We start from the raw sequence: 22993 nt of genomic DNA, 5'->3' as shown, positions 1-22993 counted from the left end.
TCAGTCACAGGCACTGCCAATCTCCCCCTCTACGCCTGGCCATTTCACTTCCCTTGAAGTGTATATTGTATATTGATAAACATAATCTCTTAATTTCCAAATAATGTTTGTCAATTATTTCTTTATAATTAGGGGGATTTCTGTGTAATCTTTGTCACCTTTTTATACCTTACTGGAATGTACATATTCTTTATATTGCCATCTGAAAGATTTACTTTTTAACTTTTACATTAAAATCTAAAATCTACCTGAAATTAGTTAGTTTAATACTGTGAATCTCTCTTTTTTATATCCAATTGATAAAGTACAATTTATTGAAATTACTGTCTTTTTTTATCTTTCTGTTGTGCTATCTTCACTGTAAATCAATTATCTATCTATCTATCTATCTATCTATCTATCTATCTATATCTGAGTTTGTTTCTAAACCCTGTTCTACTCTCTAGAATAGTTTGACTAATCTTGCACTAATAACACACCTTCTTAATTACAGTAGCTTTGAAATGAGTCTTGATATCTGAGACTTGTCGTCCTCTTATTCCAGTCCTCCTATGTTCAAGATTGCATTTGCTGTTCTTGGCCCTTTGAATGTTTGCACAAATTTTACTGTCAGCTTATAAATTTCAACAAAAGAATTCCATGAGAATTAGGATTTTTCTTTTCCTTGGTATTTCAGGAAACTTACAGATGAATTTGAGAGTCATTGGTTTCTTTGCATCCTAAGCCGTCCATTCCATAAATATTTCTTCATTTTTTTAGATCACATCAATGCTCCCTCAATAATGTCTTATGATTCACTCAGTATAGGGTTATCTCTACTTTTGTTACAATTTTTTCTAGTTATTTGGATCATTTGATCAGTTCAGATATATTGATGATTTAAATATTAAAGGCATTTAAAATCCTTGAAGGAGATTTAGGCAAATATCTTTATGACTACAGGTCTAGAATGATTTCTTGCATGTGACAAAAATCACAAACTATAAATTAAACATAGAAAAATATTTCAATATTAAAAGAAATACTATTTATAAAAAAACACCAGAAATTGAGAAAAAAAATTGAACCTTAGACAGTCGGAAGATATTGACAGTATACGTAAGCAAAACTGGAAAAAAAATCATATATCAAAAATCAAATATCTAAATTTTAAATGGCCTAAATTCATGGAACAAGCACTTAACAGAATAAGAAACATATGACCTACACATATATGGCAAAGCGATTAATCATTATTATTATTTCTCATTAATAATAATTCAAATGCAAATTATAGTCAAAGTAGATAGAATCTAATCACCTGTTTATCAAAAAATGAAATGTCTGACAAAACTGAGTGGTGGTGAAGATACATAGCAGGGGAACGTTCACGCACCAAAGAGAGTGAGTGGTAAAGAACTCAGATTACTTTACAAAACAATTCTCATCATATTTTAAGGCTAAATATAATCCAGCAAGTATACTCTCAGACATGTGACTTAACAGAATGATTTATGTTTGTCTGTTTATTTTTAAAATTGATGGTTGTTACATTACTAGGTTGTGCAATTATTTTGGTGGGTCTTACAGAGTATTTTTGAAAATGAGATGGAATAGAAAAGAAAAGATCAATATTCACCTTACATGTTGAGGGGAAGGGCTTCAGTCACACACATATTTGTTGGAAGAGGCAATGCACCGTGGGCCTTGGTGGCCCAGCACATGGCTGCGAGGTGGCCGAGAATGTAAAGCGGCGCCCTCTCTTTGTCCAGGCCGCTACACCGGGTGGTATTTGGAGTGAAGAGCCTTGAGGGATGAGGTAATGTCTTCCCCCCAGACAAAGTGCAGGCTTGCTACGTAAGCGGAAGATCACCCAGGCTCAGTGTTTCTCTCCCATAACACAGCCCACTGCATGTTCAGGCATCCATCACCAACCGTTTGTGTCCCACCTGTGGGACTTGGCGGTATGGGAAATTGATGCCAGAAAGCATGAGGCTCTGGCTCCTGCTTTTGCCATGAGTAATGAGATCCTTTGTCTCTGACTTGAGAGTTCTGTGTCTCCGGCCAGCATTCATGAAATAATAACAGGCTAGTTTATTAGCTTGCAAGTAAAATGATATCCCGCACTCTGTACAATTCTCCCCCATGTTTTCCTGGCCAAAATGTGAAACTCTTCTGGCTGTGGATCACTATCAGAAAAGTTTGAAAGCCATTTCATGAAGCAAGAAACATGCAAAATAAGATTTATAGTAGTAGAAGTTGTAATAGCCAAAATAAAACAAAACAAAAGCTGAAAGCAACACAAATGTTAATCATCAGGACGATGGATAAATAAATTCTAGGATAGCCTTTCAGAGCAATATATATAGCAGTGAAAATAAGCAACCTGCAGCAACATGCTACAAAATGGATCATAGAAACAATGTGGGGCAAATCAAGTCAATCATGGATGACTAGCTGTGATATGATAGCATTTTTATCAATTTTTAAAAATAAAGATAATTAAGCAATATATTAAGACGACATACGTGTGTAGTAAAAATCATTATTTATAAAATAAAATAAAAATATAAACATAATATTCAGGATAGTGCTTAGTCCTGGAAAAGAGTCTGGCTCATGTGATTAGAATAAACACATGAGTAGCTTAAATGAAGAATGTATACACAGGAGCTCATTAATGGTTCATAATGCAAAAATATAAAACATATTAATTTCATGTGCAAAGTATTACTTGGTAATTTTTTTAAACGACCCAAATTCCAAAATTGGAAGAGGAGAGTGAGCAAACTATGCACACTAACGATACCAAAAACTATTTGCTTCAATCTTTAATATAATTGCCACCAATGGAGAGTAAAATAATTTAATTTCAAACTGCATTAGTTTTCACTACTTGGAGCACAGCCTATGGAGTTTTAAAAGATGTTCTTTAAGTAACCAGTTTTATATTAAATTCCATTTTATTTTATAGAAATGGAAAATTGAAAATAGCAGTAAATTCAGATTTAGAGCTGAATATTTTGTTTGTAATTTGGGGATTTGTATGGAACACCCCCACCGCCACTTTTCTGCGTTGAAAAGAAGCTCAAATAATATTATACCCAGAGCTTAAGAAATCCAAACACAAGAATATAGAGAAAATGTTTGAGAAGCTGGAAGTTAAATGGATCACTCTCTATACGCACCATGCTGAGTAAAACATAAAATTAAATTAAATTCACAAACAGAAGCATTCCAGCTTTCAAATGTTGCTAGTTCTCCACTGCTCCAATGCTACAAATAGAGATTTAAAAAGTTACATTGAGCTCTGAAGGCATGAATTTTCCTGATGATAAAGTAAAATTTTCAAATATAGACTCATATGACCAGTGAAGTATTTAAAAGGGGAGGGGGAAAGGGAAAAAAATCTTAAAAATCATTTCTCAAGCATTGCACTCATTTTTACGGCATGCATTGGTTTTTAAGTTAAGTGCATAGAGTACCATTTATTCTTCCTTTTGTAAAAATGAACAAATAAATAAAAGTAATATAAGGTAAATGTGCTTGTGCTGGTTTGCCCATGCCAACATAGAGGGTTTATTTCTAATCCTGTTTGTATGTATGGTGCAAATGGAGTCTTATTAAATCTGTGGCTTCTAGTCTCATGATTACTTCTTCACAATTTATTCCATATGCCATCCGGCATATGTAACTCTTACTCCATTAAAAGCCTTTATTTTTCTGGCTTCTCAATGATCCCATTACTTCCCAGGCAACCCGAGCCCATTTGGTTTGCAGGAATGTCATCTCAGCAAAAACTTCTCTGAACAAAGATGTTTGCCTGGTCTAGAAAGCCATAGGGTTGTGGCTGGTTTCCTGCATCTTTGAGGTCAGCAGCAACCCACCTTCTCACTGCCCAAGCCCTCCCTTAGCCCTCTACATTATACATTTGACCATCCTCTCTTGCTGCGGAGGGAGAAGCAAACCATAGTTACTTCATATCCAGCAATTAGACTCAGGGCTTCAGGAATTTACTTCCCCCTTAAAAAATAAAAGCAATAGAACCCTCAGAAAGGTATGGAAAAAGATTGTTTTAAAGGAAAGAACAAGGATCAGTGTGAATGTGCTACAGTCCTAACTGGATGCTGGGTTTGGCTCCAATCTGCTGAGGAAATTTAAGGCTTCTCAAGGCCTGGACATACTGTGGCAGAAATATAACAAAAGCCGCGAGAATGGAATTATAGACGGTCATGTTGACATGGCTCTACGTAGAAAAGTCTAGCATTTCTGAACTTGTTCAACTCCTCTTACTCATAGGAGCATCACTCAAATGATTAAGCACGTGATTCCTACGCAAGGAAGCCATGTATGGCACTGAGTGTTACCGCAGCAGATACAAACCCATTTTCCTACCTACCCTGTGCTAATAACGTATATAACACAAAATGCTTTCAGGTTAGCTACAGGGTTTGGGGATGAGACAGTAGGGTCAAGACAGCCTGTGTTCTTCAAATTCTGCCCCACCCTCCTGCCAATGAAGAGTATCACTTGGATTTCTCGAGCTAAATTTTTTTATTTTAATTCCCTCCAGGAGGTTATGTCTGAGATAGGTCACACTAAACACTGTTTTAAACCACTGTGATATTCTGTGTGGCCTCACCTTTCTATCATTGAGCAGGCCTCGGAAGGATGGGAAAATATGCCACCCCAAAATACTCAGCATATTATTTTCAGATGCAGTCTCTTGAGAAACAGCCAATGTAAGGAGAGGCTTTTTCTGAATTCCCCTTCTCTGCCTAAAGACAAACCCTACAACAGGAACTTGATTATCTAAACCTTCCCCCCAGGAGTGTCATCTGCCAGAGAAGACCAACTCATCACAGGAGAAAAGACTGGAAGTTGACACCACACCAGACACATTTTGTCACAAACCGTCATACCTCCCAATCTGTTCTCCTTAGGGAATCCAAGACCACCTGTTCTTCCTCTTTCCAAAAATCACTTCATCCCCCTTAAAAAGTCTCCCCTCCCACTTCTCTTTCCCTAATATGATGGTATTTAATCCCGAATTCTATACCAACTCCAGGAGTTTTTCATTTTCCCTGAGTATCTTCTACATATATTTGCAATATTTATGTTAATAACTCTCTATTTGTTTTTCTCTTATTAATCTGTCTTTTATTACAGAGGTCTCAGCTAAGAACTCAGAAGAGTAGAAGAAAACTATTTTTCCTCTCCCCCATCCCTATCACCACTTTCCCAAACTAGAACGCCTACCAGCCTCTGTGACGTCTTCCTGTGCCGCCTCCTCACTGCCCCTCAATGTTGATTTCCTCTCTGTCCTCTTCATTGAAAGAGGAGATGTTGAGAAAGAGAGTTTTGGACTAAACTAGGCTGAAACCCCAATACAACCATTTATTAGCTATAATAAGACCCACGGTCAGAGAGTGAATGTCTCCAAGACTTAATTTCCTCTTCAGTAAAGTACTCACCTCGTCCTCTGGTTGGTAAAGAACGACTGAGCTGATACAGGGAAAGCATCAGCCAACGACCAGCACAGAGTACTAACTTAATTCACGGTACCGATGATGGTGAAAATGAGGAGGAGGCAACGGATGGTAAGATCAACAGTTAAAAGCATTATTGTATAATCCAATGAATTTAAAGATCTCTCAATATCAGACTGCTTTCTATCCAGAATATGATCTAGGAAAATGATAAGATATACAAGCACAGGACTAGAAGATAGCAGGTATAAAGCTTACAGTCAGGAAATAAGTTCAAAGGACTTTTTCTAACCACAATGGTTCTTTTAAAGAAAACAATATTTTTTAAAGATTTTATGTATTTATTTGAGAGAGAGAGTGAGAGAGAGTATGAGCAGGGGGAGAGGCAGAAGGATGAGCAGACTCCCTGCTGAGCCCAACACAGGGCTCGATGCCAGGACCCTGAGATCATGACCTGAGCTGAAGTCGGGCACTTAACTGACTGAGCCACCCAGGCGCCCCATCAAGGAGTTTTTCTAACCATAATGGTTCTTTTAAGGAAAACAATGCCAAGAGATGAAAACTACACATGTACTCATATGAAGCTGTAGCAACACTGTCTTTATAATTTGTATTTGATACATTTTAATTACCATTATACATGCTTTTGGTGAAATGTGCCAGTACATTCGAGAGAGTAGTTCATTCATGTTTTCATATTGCCTGTATTTTAGTAGAAGTCAAAGCATGCTCATAATTTTATTTTATCACCTCTCTGGATTGCAAAATATTTTCTTTCTTAGATTTTGAAGCATTAGTATTCAAATCTTCTTATCTTTATGTAGAACATTTAAAGGATTTAAGTGTGTGTTTTATCCCTTTTCTGACAAAAATATGTGTTTTGGGAATTTGGAGGATACAGAATGGAACTTTCCTTTTAGTTTTAAATTGTCCTTAAGAAAAACCCAGGCGATCGTGAAGAATAAGTAAAATTGAAAAGTGTGGAAGTGAGTAGAGGAGCATTTTATGGACGAAATTGGTCAAGCAAAAGTACATAGGCCAAAAGCTTAGAGTACTGCGTTAGCAAAAGGACATTTGATTGCAGCGGAAGCCAACTGAGTGGCTTATACAAAAAGGGAAAACTTAGTGGAAGAATAGCTGGTACCACATTAAAGCCACTGCCAACAGTGTGTCTGGATTTCACCAGAACCTGGGACAACATGAACATCGATGGGAAGACAAGCACTTACTGTTTCCTCTGCCTCTGTTTCAGGGAAAATGAGGGTTCGTCTATGTTTCTCCCTGTGTCATCTTTCAATTTTCTCCTCTGCATATTCATATTCATTTCCTCTGCTATTCTAGTTGGTCCATTATGACTGTCTCAAAATGGCGCCTCCAGTCATCTTTCAACTTGAGTTCCTGTCGTTAACCAAGGAGCCTCTGTCCCAGTTTAGGAGAAAGAATAGAATGAATTCAGTTTCAATCATAATTTATTCAATCATCTCTTACTTCAGGGAGGGATCGTGTGGTGTATAGGTCTACAAAGCCCCATTTCTGTGAGATATGCAATGTACAGTACAGGATATGTCTTTTACACATGGAAAGATACAGAGGTATAAATTCACCCTGACTAAAGGGAAATACTTGTAAAGAAGAATATTCATGTAAGTCAGGTCACATTCATTAAACAATACCAGATAATATAACCAGTAAGCCTTAAAATCTCAATGACTTAACCAAATAGAAATACACTCTGACTCCTGTAAAGAAATATACTTCTGACTTATCTAAAGATAGATGTGTCGGAATTGTAGTCAGTTTGTCTGCTACAACACGTTCAACCACATTGTCTGATGGAGGTTCTGCCATCTTTAACATAAGGCTTCCAAGATCGTCCTGGGTTTTGACATCCAGCCAACAGAAAGAAGATCATGGAGAATCATGTGTTGGACTTTGTTATGGACCAGTCCTGAGTGGGGGGCACATTACTACGGTTCAATGTCCATTTACTAGTACTCAGTTATATGTATACATCTTACTTTAAAGGTGGCTGGAAAATGCAGCTTAAAAAAAATCCAGGAAAAAAATATTTGGGGCTTTGATTACCATTCTCAAGAGGTTGGATATCATTCTTTTGTCAATGTGGAATTAGTGGACATTTTTGGATTAATAGGGTGAATTTGAGCAGTGGTTCAAGTGATGTAATTTGACTTCTCTGTATCAAATAAATTAGAAGTGGAGGATGAGTGATTTAAATTTCTAAAAATCAGGACAAAATGGTGAAATGTAAGGTTTTTTGAAAGTAACTTCAACAGATCAAAGAAAATAATAAGACATAGAGACCAATGTCTTCTTTTTCCATTCAAGAACTTTTTGGCGGGCACCTGGTTTGCTCAGTCGGTAGAGCAGGTGATGCTTGACTTCAGGGTCGTGAGGTCAAGCCCCACATTGGGCAAACAGCTTACTTAAAAAAACAAAACAAAACAAAAACAACAACAAAACACCCCACAATAAAACCTATTTATTGAATATTTACCCTGTGCCAGAGACTAGGTGATGTACTAGTGGTACAATGATCTACTTTTTATGCATCTAAAGACAGCTGTAGTCTAGTGGGATTGGGGGGATAATTAAGTGTAAATTATTAAGTTACTAATGCAGGACTTAATTAAATTATGATCAATATTGTGAAAAGGATAGAAATCTGTGAATGAGTATAACAGATTAAGCAAGGGCTCTCAGAGTAAGTGAATTTTAAACTATGTACATGTGCATGTGTGTGTCTGCGTGTAAGTTTATGTGACTCAGAAGAAGCAGGTGATGTTACAGATTAGGAATTCAGAAAACAAAGGAAAGAGTTTACCCAAGAAGAGCATGTCTGGTGGATACAATGATGAGGTCTGATATGGAGCTACCAATTTGGGGGATGTCGGCTAACATCCAAGAACATATATCTATTAGTTACTTAAAAATGAGGGGCAGGAAATGATGGTAGGGATTCAAAGAAAGTCAGATTGATACATGTAGACAACTTTGATGTGATGTCAGTTATCTTGGTGCCACTTCTGACAGCATCCGGGCCTCGCCGGATCCTGCACAAGGATATTTCTTACAAAGTATTAGAATGCATATTTGCTTTTTGCTTTCAAAAATGTATGTTTCTTTTTCTTAATTTAGGTCTGATGCTGCATTGTAATTAAATGTGTATGTAGTTGGAGTTCCCTCTGGATTATTAGTCCCTTGAGATTGTGCGTATTTATTTATTCCTTTCCTCCCATGCTTTGCACAGAACCCAAAACAGAGCAGGTGCTCAATAAATATTTGATGAATGGGAGAGAATAAAGAATGATGAATGGGTACTGTGTATGCATAGATGCACAAGGTTTGTGGAGCAGAGAAAACAGAAGAAGGTGCAAAATCTTGGAGGCATGAGAAAGCCTCCGTGATGTGTGGCAAGAGCAAAGTGTGGGTGCAGAAAGGGGGTGGGGACAAATCAGGACAGATGAATTATAGTCACACAAGGCAAAGTCCCTAATGCCTAATAAAGCAATTTCAGCTTTATTCTGAAGGAAGTAAAAGTCATTATAATGCTCCAAAGATGTGTATAGCTAAAGAAAATGATGGAATGTAAGAGTGGAAGATAATTGGTGGTTGAGGGAACAAAGAGCTATTTTCACATTTCAGTTTAAGCATAGTGGTGATGAGGGGTGTCTGGGTGGCTTGGTAGGTTATGTGTCCAGTTCTTGATTTCGTCTCAGGTCATGATCTCAGGATCTTGAGATTGAGCCCCATGTCAGGCTCTGCACTCAGCAGGAGTCTGCTTGAGATTCTCTCTCCTTCTCCCTCTCCCTCTGCCCCTCCTCTCCCATGTCCCCTCTCTCTCTCTCTCAAATAAATAAATGTTTATTAAAAAAAAGAACAGTGATGATGAACCAGAGCATGTTCTGTATTTCTGTGTGAAAACAAAATTTCAGTTTCTAGAAGATTCCTTAAAAATCGGCATCTAATAAAGCTGACAAATTTTTCCAAAAGGCAAAAAATGACTAATCTTGTGCCTGTCTTTCTTCGAATACCTGTGAATTTTCAGATAAGTTTAGAAAGTGTAATTTTAAAAATGTACATATGGTTATGAAAGGCAGGAAGAGGCATCATGAAGTTTTGAAAGGAAATCCTACAGAAAATTTTCCAGAGGATTGTGAGCAGACTCCCCCATCGGCTGTGGTGCTACAGCATACGGGGTCCCACTGTGGAAACTTTATCTGGGAGCTCTGGTGATGGCAGATCAGCATCACAAAAGCAGCCAAAGACCATACAAAAAAGAATGTGTGTGCTGTGTTCCAATAAAACATTTTCAACAGACACTGGTGGGCCCAATTTGGCATCCAGATCATAGTTGGCCAACCCTTGATCTGGTATCTGAATGTTGTAAGAAACAGTGTGAACGAGGAAGGTCAAGATCACAAAGAATTATAAAATCTCCACTAAAGCTATCTCAGAATCCTACTGCATATCATGCCATGCTATTCCTGATGGATCATTATCCGGGAATGCGAGGGGGAAATGTCAAAGTACCACAACAGTTTTCTTGCAAATGAGGCACATGTTGAAAATTATTTTTTTGATATTCAGAAGGTCAGTAGCCTTAGGGACCTGACGGTAGGAACCTTAGGGACCCGATACTAGGAAAATGAGTCCCCTCAGATTACACTAATCTGAAATATCTGCTTCAAAGATCGGTCACTTATTTTATTAGAGTAGCAGTCTGTCTTCATCAGATAAGGCTGCTATAACAAAATGGTTTCAACAACAGAAATTTATCTCTCACAGTTCTGGAGATTGGGACGTCCTAGACCAGGGTGCTGGCTGACACTGCTTCTAGTGAAGACCTTGTTCCTGGTCTGCAGCTGTTCCTCTTCTCCTGTAGCTTCACAGGGTGAGGAGAAAGCGAGCGGAAGCAAGCCTTCTCTTGTGTCCTCTTATAAAGACACCAATCTTACTGTTAAGGCCCCACCCTCACAACCTAATTACTTCCCAAAGTCCCCATCTCTAAATACCATCACATTGGTGATTAGGGGTTCAACATACGAATTTTGGGGCTACACAAACTCAATAGCATAGGTCAAAGCCAACTTGGCAACTGAAGTCAAGTCATTGCAAAGTCTTCATAGTTATTTCTCAGTCACCATGTCACTCTTAACAGCTCCCTCCCCATCCCAAACTAGGATAGTATATTGACCATTTAACCTGTTGATGAATAAAGAAATGTTTTCAGCCTTTACCTCCCGGCTTTATTTTCCTCTCATTGCTCCATTTCACCTGCATGCCGCCCCTGTACCAAGACCCTTAATGTTGAAACTTCACATGGGATTCAAGTTTCATCCCGTAATGAAAATTTTCCGATAAACTTCTTTCTATTCTGTCATTTGAAGTCCTGTCATTGCTCATTATGGAGCCCAATCCAAGGTCCTGGAGTTTCAGCCTAAGCCAGACACCCTCGTGCTCAAAGGGAGTTCAGATGTCTATGTATATATTTATAGCATTCATACAAAGAATAATTTATAATCATAAATGAATTATTACAATAAAATTATAACAAGAATAATTAAATATTTCCTTTGTGTTTAATAAGTGTACATGAACCTTGTTGCCATTCCTTTAAAAATAGTCTTGGTTTGTTTTTGTCATTTTATCCCTTATATTACATATTTATGCATATGCTCATGTACACAGACACATATTTATACATATTAGAGTTCCCAAGCACTCTCTGCTTAACGAGGAAAGTTTACTTTATTAATGGATATTTTTAAGAGGTATCTCCTAAACTACTAAATACAACATTTGGGCTTCTTTCTCATGAAGTCTGAAGTTTTCTGAGAGTTCAGTCAAGGTCATGCAACATTTAATTTTTAATCAGTTATTTAGATCCAAGATTGATAGTCTTCAAAGTCATGCCTAACACTTCTGGAAGGTGTACCTGTGTTTTCTGAATCTCTTCCCTGTCACTCTCTTTTACTATCCTGAAGAGAAAGTATTATTTTTGATTTTATGACAGCTCAGCTGCTTCTATCAAAGAACAATCTTTGTCATTCCTCACTACCTATCTTCTTCTTTGCTGATCTCTTGCTCCCTCTGAACCAGAAACATTCCTTAGATTTATGGACATTTCTTGTACAATGTTCTTTTCATTTTGTTGCTTAGATCTTTACTCATTTTGGTTCTAGTTTCTTTAGCTGCATTTTTGGATTTTTTCCAATCTCCCGGTCTTTGAAGTTTCAATCTATTAGTCTTTTTTTCTGCATGTGCTTTTTATTCACTCATAGACTAGTCTAACCATTCATTTCTCTTCCTGAGCAGAGAGAATTCTCCCTTTGAATAAATGATGTTTTTCTTCAGTGTATTTTTTTCCCATATAGTTTTCCAATACTAAATGATTAATTTGTTTTATTTACTGAGGGCCTACTGTGTGTCAGACAGTATATATACACAAGGTTAATGAATTCTCACAACTATAAAATTGATATAATTCTACAGATGAGTGAAGAGAAGCTCAGATGAATTAAAGGGTCGACATTTATACAAGTCCTGGATCTAGTCTCCAAATATTTACTGAACTATTTCCAAACACCAGGCACTGGACCAGGTGTTGGGAGTTCTGCAAGGTAGAAAACTACCGATAACCATGTCTTCATGGAGCGTTATACAGGACATTGTCAGTAAATAAGTAAATGTGCAGCCAGATATAAAATAATACAAAATTTTAAACATATAATGGGCATATAAATTGTGACTCATGCAATGAAGGAAATGAACACGTGTTTTGATAAAAATAACTGGGTGCGAAGTGGTTGGAATCAGCCTCACTGAAGAGACAACAGGGTAGCAGAAATCTGAAAGGGCAGAAGGACTTAGTTATTAAAAGTGAGATGAGAAGAGTATTCCAAGCCCAAGAATGTGAATAGGGAAAGGATAAATGCCAGGAAAAGTTGTAGGTGTGTTCAATGAACAACATACATCCAATAATGTTAGGGGTTAAGCAGGATGAGGAGATTGGGAGGTGGGACTGTCATGCTCCAAAGTGTATATCTCCCACCTCTCTCTGAGGAGTTGGTGTTATTTTCTTGACACAGCAATAAAATAGCACTGACTCAATGGCATTTATTGGCATTGTTGTTATATTAACATTAAAAGTTCTCAGGTCTCAGTCCTGGTTACTCTTATCTAACTATATTCACTCTCTTGGTAGACTCATCAAGTCTCAAGGCTTTAAATACACATGTGTCCCAATGACTTCCCAATGTTACCTATAGCCTGGACCTCTCCTTTGAACCCCAAAACTGTATATCCCCATATGTACTAGACACCTCCACTTGGATGTTTGGTAAATGTATCAAACACAACTTGTCCAGAAGTGAATTTCATCAACAAATTTCTTATGGGATTTGATTTTATCCCCATTTACAAGCTAAGAAGTTAACTTGTACCATTTCATGGATGCTGTCAGAATACACAAAACACCTGGTTTGTGTTGTTTCCTTTGTCCCTGAGTCCCATGATGTGGAGGGTGCCAGAGAGATGCTATGCATGCTGTGGATTTTCATTGTTGCCAAGGGACTCTGACTTAGCATAATTCACTGCTTTTATAACAAGCAGTAGGCAAGCTTCCTCTCAGTCCCTGAAGCAGACATTACCTCATCTCTTGAGATTGGTCTCTACAAACAACCCTCTGAGAAATGGCCCAAGTTAAGAGCATTCAAGGCCTGGCATTCTTGTCATACCTAGAAAGACAAGTAAGAAACCCATGGAGGACTGTCTCACCCAATACTTCCATAAAATGGATATGAGGTGGTTGGTGTCATAGAGGCATGTGGAAAAGGGCATAGGTCTACAAGCTGCTACTGTATCCTTTGGCATAAGGTTAGTTTAGTGGCACTGGTACTCAGGTCAAAAATGTCAACAGTGAACTTGGTTTCACTTACTTCCTCATCTTCAACCCTGGAGGGCTGATGGGTGCTTGGGAAAGGCCTAGGTACCTGGATCAAAGTCTGGGTATCTCCCACTTTCCTTTCATTATGAACGTCCTATAGATTAATGAACTTGCTTCTTTGATATCCACTTTCACCTGACTTAAGAGAGAAGGAGAAGGATGGATACATCACCTGGGCCACCATTCCAAAACCTCCCACCACAATTTGTTTGCTCTTCGGGTAGTCTCTCATCACGGCTTGTCACTTATCAGAGGACAGAATATTGCCCCAAACCACTCAGTTGTAATATCACCTTCTGCACTCTCTTCTTCTGAGAATTAAAACGCTGTAGGCTTCCTCATTTTTGCCCCTCTTAAGATTATCTTGTGAATAAGGCATCCTTTTGGTTATCACTCCAGTTGAGGATTTGATTACCCATTTCCACTGTCAAATCATGTAAGGATGCTCAAGATGTGGGTGCCAGCATGGCCTCCTCCCACCTGACTATGGGCTGAGTCGTGGAGATCCCTAGCTCTGCTGCTGCACTTGAGTCCCCTAGCCATAGCCTGGCTCACTTCTAGCTTTTCGTAGCTCTGCCACACTCAGACACTCCACCACCATTATTGTCCCTGACCTCATCTTGTGAAATGGGCCCGCTGGGTTCCTCTTGCCCCAGGATTCCCACCACACTACAGATGGCTTCCTAATATACTTATATTTACTTATTTAGTCTGTTTATACTTCCTTTCCCCACTAGAATCTAAGGTCTCTGAAGGAAAATAGTTTTGTATCTTATATTCACTCATATCTCTAGCACTTAGGACCGTGCCTTAAACATAATCTTCTTATTATCATTTATAGAATGAATGGATATATGTCACTATCCATTTGTTCATCCACTGCCTTCACCACTGGAATGTGTTCTCTGGTAGATCAGGGAACAGGATGATCTTTTTTCAGTGCTGTATTCCCTCTGTCTAAAATAGGAGCCAATCATAGACTTCTCATAAATGCTCCCTGAATAAATGAATTGAATGGTCAAATGAAGTGAGTCTTAACTAAATAATCTCTCTGTATAATGAAATGTAATGGCTAACTTCCACTTAGGCATTTCACTAATCACTTAAAAAATTAAGTTTATTTTAGACGATGTGACTCATTTATTGATTCAACAAGGATTTATTATTTGCAAGCCTGTATTAAGGGTTCATTCCTCATAAAGCTTAGTGGAATTTGTTAAGAAATGAATTCAAAGAATGTCCATTGAGTGGGACAGAGACTGCTGGCTATTTGCCCAAATCTGTTTTCTCCTCTTCTCAGGCTCACACGTGCCATTCACCAGCACTCCAGCAGGCAATGTGGCACAAGGAGGGTTTTCTCACCAGGGGAGGCAAGCTGAAGGGACATGTGACACTTTCAGGCCTGGCCTCTCAAATCCTCCCGTGTGCCACCCCATTCCCTTTGTTCCCTCTGGCTATCAGATTTGGGCCATGAACGCTTTGCCTGGACGATCTACTCTGCTCCTCTCAGAACTGCTCCTAGCATTTAATTTTGGTTCAGGCCGTTAGATATTTCAGGGATCATTTTTAAAACTATTTAGCATACTCATTAACTCATGGAAGGAATAGTTTTGTTTGCTTTTAAAAAGCAAATACTTTCAGGAAAAATTTTTTTTTTTTCTTTCTGAATACAATGGTAGCAACTCAATACTCAGTATCTCTTGTTTTCCGAGGTCACGGTGAGGGTGAATGCATTAAGGATAATAAAACTTATTCTGTTGGATTTTTCCCCCACAAGTTATTAGAAAGATTCTCACAGAAATTCTTCATACAATTTCACTCAAGTTTTTTTGGAAGAATCCCCAAAGGTTGCGTGTCCCGTGCATGGGAAGTTGCATTACCTCCCTCACCTGTTGACTCCCCCTTTCCTCTTCCTCTGATAACCCCAGGCAGTAGTTCTTGGAGGGGCCTCTGCAGTCCCCAGTCTGGTGAGGATTCTACCCAGCAGCCTCTGGCACTGGCCTTGAAAACCTTCCACCATCACAGCCAGGTGCTTCCAAAACTCTGGAGACAAAAGATGTCAACATGCAGAGCTCACTGAGCCTCAGTGGAACGAGAAATTGCAGGGACGACTCACTCCCTTTTCTGTTACTTTGCACTTACAGAGAGAAAACAACTTATTAATCTTTTCCTAACATTGTTTGCTACCTTTAATCCTTCCAGACCTGGTCCCAAATGTGATTCCTCTTCCTCTGGGGGTGCTGCTAGGGAAAATTAAACCCAATACTCTACTTTGAATCCCCTTTCACTCTGATAATTGAGGCTGTGATGCTAGTCTAAGCTTTTCTGTCTGCTCCTCCTTGCCCTTCAGAGAAGTCTGTCCTTAGTTCTTCATGCAAACAAATTCCTGGCTGAACAGGCACACAAGGGCACCAGAAAAAAAGCAACAGTTTGACTCTATAAACTGAATAGAGCTCAAGGCTCAGGTTTAGTCTCGTTACATGAATTAGCCATTGATTACAGCCAGCTTGCACGCTGCTTGTCACTGGAACATACACCAAATAATAGATGGAAAGGAATGTACAAAGAAATGAGGAGTAGAGGGGCGCCTGGGTGGCACAGCGGTTAAGCGTCTGCCTTCGGCTCAGGGCGTGATCCCGGCGTTATGGGATCGAGCCCCACATCAGGCTCCTCGGCTGGGAGCCTGCTTCTTCCTCTCCCACTCCCCCTGCTTGTGTTCCCTCTCTCACTGGCTGTCTCTATCTCTGTCAAATAAATAAAAAATCTTTAAAAAAAAAAAAAAAAAAAGAAATGAGGAGTAGAAGTTTGGGGTTTTTTACCTTTGTTTAGTTGTCTTCGGTCAGTTGTGTGTATGTGTGCGTGTGTGCGTGTGTGTATGCATATGTTTCTTCAGCCTAATTGGAATAATACTATTTATTTCCACTTACTTTACAGAACTAAAAAAATATATATATTATTCATTTAATCATAACTACACAGACATCTCTTGTTTGTGTTTTCATTTTAATAAAAATGACCTGGCAAAGTAAAATTTCTCTTAACCCCTTTTAGATGTAGATTCAAGGTGATAAATGAGGGGAGAATGTAGATTTTTAATCAGCCGTGTGCTCTCAGATGAAGGTAGTAGGGAAGCTTGTATAGAACAGAACCACAAATACACTCATGTAAGCTCCCTGGTATTCACATGAAGCCTCTCTGAATTTAGCTTCCTAATTCTTAAATAAGGACGTTAGCTTTTGCAGCAACATTAGGAGGCTTAGACATAATGTATGCAAAGTGACAATCTTATTAGGTGCTCAGTAAGTAAAAATCTCTTTTCTTGAATAGAGAACAGATTTGGACTCTGGTTTGGGCAAATGACTTAACCCTCTAGTTGCTGATTCACCCCTCTTAAAATGAGGACAACATTACCACCTATCTAATAAAGTTGAGATAAGGCACATGTCCCACTACACTGGTCTCATAATTAACTAAATTAGATAATCATTATTATTGCCAAAAATTACTTTTCCAAACATTTGTTAAAAATCTGTCACTTACAACCTGAAGATTGTCCCTAAATGTTTTTCCCTTTTTAAAATTTTTAAATTAAACTCTAAATATTGAAGTTCCTGTATCCTCAGAATATTATATTTTTGCTTTCTATTTTTAAATAATTTTAGATTTATAGAAAAGTTACAAAATAATAGAATTTCAATATTTTATTTTCTTAGCTTCCCTTGAAGTCAACATCTTACATAACCATGGTACATTATCAAAAATGGAAAATTAACATTAATGTACTCCCTTTAACTAATCTGCAGACCTGATTTGAATTTCATGAGTTGTCATAGGAATGTTTTCTTTTTTTTTCTCTGTCTAATCCAGGACCACACATTGTATTTAATTGACTTATCTCCTTAACCTTTTCCAATCTGCAAGAGTCTCTCTCTCTGTTTCTCTCCCTCTTTCTCTCTCTGTCTTTGTCAACCTTAACACTTATGTAGACTTCCTTCTTTAGGAAGTTACATTGCAGCCATGCAAATATCCTATTCATCACAATTTTGTTCACTAATTTTAGTGAATTGACCATTGATGATCTTTGCCTTTGGTTATTATATAGTGGTGTTTGCCCAAAGACGATTTGCTGTTTCAGTCATTTCCTGTATGTTACTTTATTATAATTCTACTGTAAAGAACATAAGACCCGACACCACAAAACTAGAACAAAACACAGGGCAGGAGCTTTTGACATCGGTCTTGGCAAGGATTTTTTAGATACAAAAACAAAACACAAGCACCAGACGCCAAAATCAACAAGTGGGACCGGACGACATTAAGCTAAAGGTTCTGTGCAGTGAAAGAAACAATTAACAAAATGAAAAGGAAACTTACAGTTCTAAAATTTTTGTCTGTATCAGGAGTATGTGAAACATTACCTTGAACCTTATTTTTACAACTTTTTTTTTTTTTTAAGATTTTGTTTGTTTGTTAGAGAGAAGGAGAGAGAAAGCACAAGCAGGGGGAGCAGCAGAGGGAGAGGGAGAAGCAGGTTCTCCGTGGAGCAGGGAGCCTGATGTGGGGCTCGAGCCTAGAACCCTGGGATCATGACCTGAGCCAAAAGCAGATGCTTAGCCAACTGAGCCACTCAGGAATCCCTGTTTTTAGAACTTTCTTGAAAGTACATCCCACATCTATATGACTCCATTTCTCTTCCCTCATATCTCCGTTCTGCCTTCACTCTCTCCCTTTGGTGACTGATATTAACAGTTTCTGGCTATCATTTCCATATTTCTTATCTACAAATAAGAATATCCATATATAACATATTGTATTTATATCTTTTTTACATAATGTTTATTGTAGATAATCTGTTGCACTTTGCTTTATTTGCTTAACAATATATTCCTGAAGTTACTCCATATTTGATCATGGAAATCTGCCCCCTTTTTACAAGTCCATCGTACTCAATTACATGTACACCGATATTTCATTTATGTACTGTCCTATGTATAGGTATCTAGGATGCATCCAATATTTTACGATTATTAACAATGCAGAAATGAATAACCTTGTGCATACGTATTTTCATACAGTAGTAAATGGAATAAAGGACAATTAGACCATTTTTCTTTATTTCTATTTTTTATACCATTTTTTCTGAACCATCAATATAAACAATTTAAATATGATTCAAAGTCATTGTGACTAAATATGAAGACTCACAACTTATTTTTTAAAATTTTAATCAAAATTTTGTTTAAGAAACATAACCAACCCCTATTCACAAAATTCTCAGTTGAAGCATTCAATATACTGATTGTTTTAGTCCTTTCAGGCTGCTGTAACAAAGTGCCACAGACTGAGGGGCTTATAAATGACAGGAATTTTTTCTCACAGTTCTGGAAGTTAAAAGTTTGATATTAGGGTGCCAGCATGGTTGGATAAAAGCCTTTTTTCAGGTTACAAACTTTTCACTGTGTTCTCACATGGTGAAAGAGGAAAGGATTTCTCTGGGGTCTCTTATAAAAGCATTAATCCCGTTCGTGATGGCTGCACCTTCATGCCCTAAGCACCCCCCCCAAAGCCCCACCTCCTAATACTCTCACTGGGGCATTAGGATTTCAACATATGAATTTGGGGGACACACACATTCAACTCTAGTACTCATCTTTTATCACAATGGCATTGTGTCTACCATTAGTTCAAGAAGACAGCGAGATTATCTCCCTGGGGGTACATGGAACATTATTCATCTAATGTAAATTTATTTATATCACTATATTTTTCCATCCCTTATGTGTCAATAGAATATCATATTCCTTTGTTCTTACAACATATGAACTAGTAAATAGATTTGTATGCTTTTGATGAGCAGAATACCTTCCCAAAGGTTGTAATAAATACACTAGTATATGTTAGGGAAAAAAAAAAGGCCAACAGTGGTAGAGAGTTTAATCAATGCCAAAGTTACATAGCTAATAAGTGCAGTCGAATTTGAAACCTGACAGTCTGTTTTCTAAATCGACAATATATTGAGCAAAAGTCATGAATACTGATGGATTTTAAATGACAGCAACAACCTTTTTTTGTGTATTTTGTGAAAGCTTACTGAACACCAACTACTGGGCCAAAACGAAACCCACCCACTCCCATAACCCTCACATCTCTCTGAGAAGGGCATGTGATGGTTACCACTGTTTCAAATTACCCAATTCACAAGTGTGAGAAAAATGGCAGTCCCAGGGACATCATATTCCCTGGGCTCTATTGTGAGCCACTAGCTGGCCATGGTGATTTCTAAGGCATTACATACATTGATTAAAATCTATAGTCATCTTCCTTTACTTTTTCTTTTCAGCAATTGGTAGTAGACACAGCATTTTACAGGTTTTTTGTTAAGTTTGAGAGAAAGGCTATCCTGTCCAGGTAACTGGCTTTTACTCAAAGGAACACTGAATTTCAGAAAGGTGTAGTGAAATCGTCAGGGTCACAGGGCAACATGTTGTGATACGAGGGTTGAAACCCTGGGAGGAGGATTCCAGAAATTTCAGAATTGGGGGTTTGAATTCCAAAATTCAAATTTATTGCATTATATAGATATTTAAGGAGCCTTCCACCATCTTTTAAAAAGAATTCTATTCTTACTTGTGGTTTTGTTATTTGAAATGAAGACACCTGCAGGACATTAGCTGTTATTTAAACACCTCAGGTAAGAATCAAGAGATCCATTCCTGGTCGTGGTTTCACTAATTACCAGCTATATGACATTTGGAAATCCATTTACACTCTAGTAACTGTTAATTGGAGGCTTGCCTAGCACACACACTTTTTCAGAGATCTACAGTGAACTGACAGGCCTATAAAGACCAGTTGTTCAGACTGCAGCCAATTACCTTTCAAGAAACTCCTGGGGAGAAAAAAATCCATGTAAGGATTAACCCTCTCATCCAAAAGATACCTAAGGATATGGACCTCAAAAGCATTTTGATTTGCATCTTTTCTCATAGCATTTGGCCTTATCTTGGGCTGATTCTGAATCTCTACTTGGAGAAAAAAAAATAGTGCTAAAATTCGGCTCTTAATTTATTCTGCTAGTCACATATGCTGTCTTTCATCTTGCTAACTTGTAATAAGTGGATGTCCTAATCTCATCGTTCATACCCTTTCCTTGTTGGCAGGATTAAAAAGAAGAAGAAAAGCAGGATGAGCAATTTGTAGAGAAGAATATGATAAAGTCCTCTGGTCCCATAGAAGGAACTTTTTTTGTTAACAAGACCTTACATTGTCCCACTGAATAATGCAAAATTTGTTTGGTTGTACCCTGCAGGGCTCCCAGGCCCGGAAGCCAGGGGCAGCAGCCGTACTGGGTTGGCACAAAGTAGCAGAAATGTCATTTTTTAATTATGTGGTTCTGAGGGGAATCTATTATCCACTGCTGAGATGCTGAAATCAGACAATTTATCTCCAAGGCAGCTCTGTCTACAATCTAGAATATATATCTCTTGTCACTGCAGGAAATAGAACGAGGGGATGTTTTTATTTCTGGTGCCTTATGTTTATAAATTTATTCTTTTAAGTTTCGCCAGTGAAAGGGAATAACGTCCTAAAGTATTGCTCTGCCCGCTTCTCCTTCCTGAAGGGTGTTCAAGTCACCCCAGTTCTTTCCCCACCCAAAGCTGGTATCAAACCTTGTAGGCCTCACATTCAGTAAGTCTTCGCATGGCCTCATGTTCCCAAATGTCCATTGCCAAGGTTAATAGAAACAAATCTTTAAGAAGGACCCAGCGAATCAAAGGCTCCTACCTAAATTAGTATAAATACAAATTGCTCTTTTGCATTTCAAAGGAGATGCTGGAAACTATTTGAAACATATCTTTTCTTCTCTCCTGAGCTATTTTCATTTAAATGTAAACTAATACTTATACCTACCAGCTTGTTCATAACGACTCTTCATTATTTCTGATTTTTTCCCCTTAAGGTATCAAAGCAAATGAAAGAATTCAGTTCATATTTGTCTACCCCTCACCCTTTCTTTAGAAAATCCGCCAAATTCATTACGTTCACTGCTCTGTGTCCATCAGGGCTCCGAGCAGTTAGCATCTATTAACCATCAGGTACAAGCTAAGTGCTTTTAAAACAAATGCGTGCAGTTTATTTTAAACGAATGTATGCTTTCTATCTTCTGTAACAGCATCAGGAACTGAGATCCAAACCCTGCTTGGTAGAATGATAATAGCTGCACTGCCCTCTAGTGTACGACTGTTGGTATAGCAGTACAGGTCTAGGAAGACAAATGCAGAGGATTTGTTTTGTGGCAGGAGGGCACCTGTGTGCATGTGTGTGCGTGTGTGTGTGTGTAAACTTTCAGAATCAAAAGAAAGTGCAATGTCACCTTCTAGGCTACAGAAGGTGTTCTATTCTGAAATACAAAGTTTTCAGACTGTCGGTTCGTCTCCTAATGCCAGAAGCATACATCACTAAGGTATTTTTGGCTACCCTCCTTTGGCAGCATGAGCAAGGGGAAAATGGGATGATCTTTACTATAGACTTCCTTGCTGTAAATATCAGAATATAAACACATCCAATCAAAATGTTCATCCACCCTGGTTATTCTTTTATAAACATACGCAACTCAGTTGAAAGAAGAAATATGCTTCAACAATATCATTCATATTCATGTGTTTAACAAAATAAGTCAAACAGAAAGGAAATCATACTTAAAAGGATTTGCCCACAGTTAATACATAGTTACTCATCATTTACAAATAACCATTACTACTAATCAATATTAAATTCATTTGGGGATTTTATTCTGAATCTGTCAAAGCAAGCAGTCTTTGAAAGCTCTTATAGACTGTGACCAGGAATACTCGTGAATTTTAATATACAGGATAAACACCCACACCCTGCCCACACGCACAGAGGAATCTTTGGGGTAACTGGAATTTATTTTTTCCAGCTTCTGTGGGACTTGAAACATAATATAAATACATGAACATCACAGAATGTCACCCCAGACCTGCCTTCAATTTATGGAAATCACCCTAATTTCGTGGCTTCTTACACATACCACACTCCTCAGCTGGGTCTGTGATATTTGCATCTTATCAGTTCCCAGTTCCTGGACCCCAAGACACATCACTAAAGAATGTATATTTTTCTTAACTAACTGGGCAGCATAGTAGTCAATTCCAGAGCCAGGCTTCATGCGTTTAAATCCTGTATCTGACAACAGCTCTGCTCCTTCGGGTTAAGTTACATAACGTTCTGAACTTCGGTTTCCCATCTCGGAAATGCAGAACGTAAGAGCACCGACCTCGCACTGTCGCATGAAGAGTCAGTGAGCTAGGACATATATGTCAAGCAGCATAATACCTATCAGATGTGAATACATCCATTCAGAAAGCTGTTAGCCATGTAAATACTATGTACACTTCAAAGACGAAGCCAGATGACCAGTTATCATTTCCAGTTGAGATCGAGCCCCCAGAGCTGACAGCAAGAGGGAGAGCTTGTAGAAATTGGAGTCACCTGTGTGAAGAGGCACAGTGCTAACATTCCCTGAAATGCTCACCAT

The sequence above is a fragment of the Ailuropoda melanoleuca genome, chromosome 14 (assembly GCF_002007445.2).
Source record: "Ailuropoda melanoleuca isolate Jingjing chromosome 14, ASM200744v2, whole genome shotgun sequence".
NCBI lineage: Eukaryota > Metazoa > Chordata > Mammalia > Carnivora > Ursidae > Ailuropoda > Ailuropoda melanoleuca.
This window is presented reverse-complemented; position numbering follows the sequence as displayed.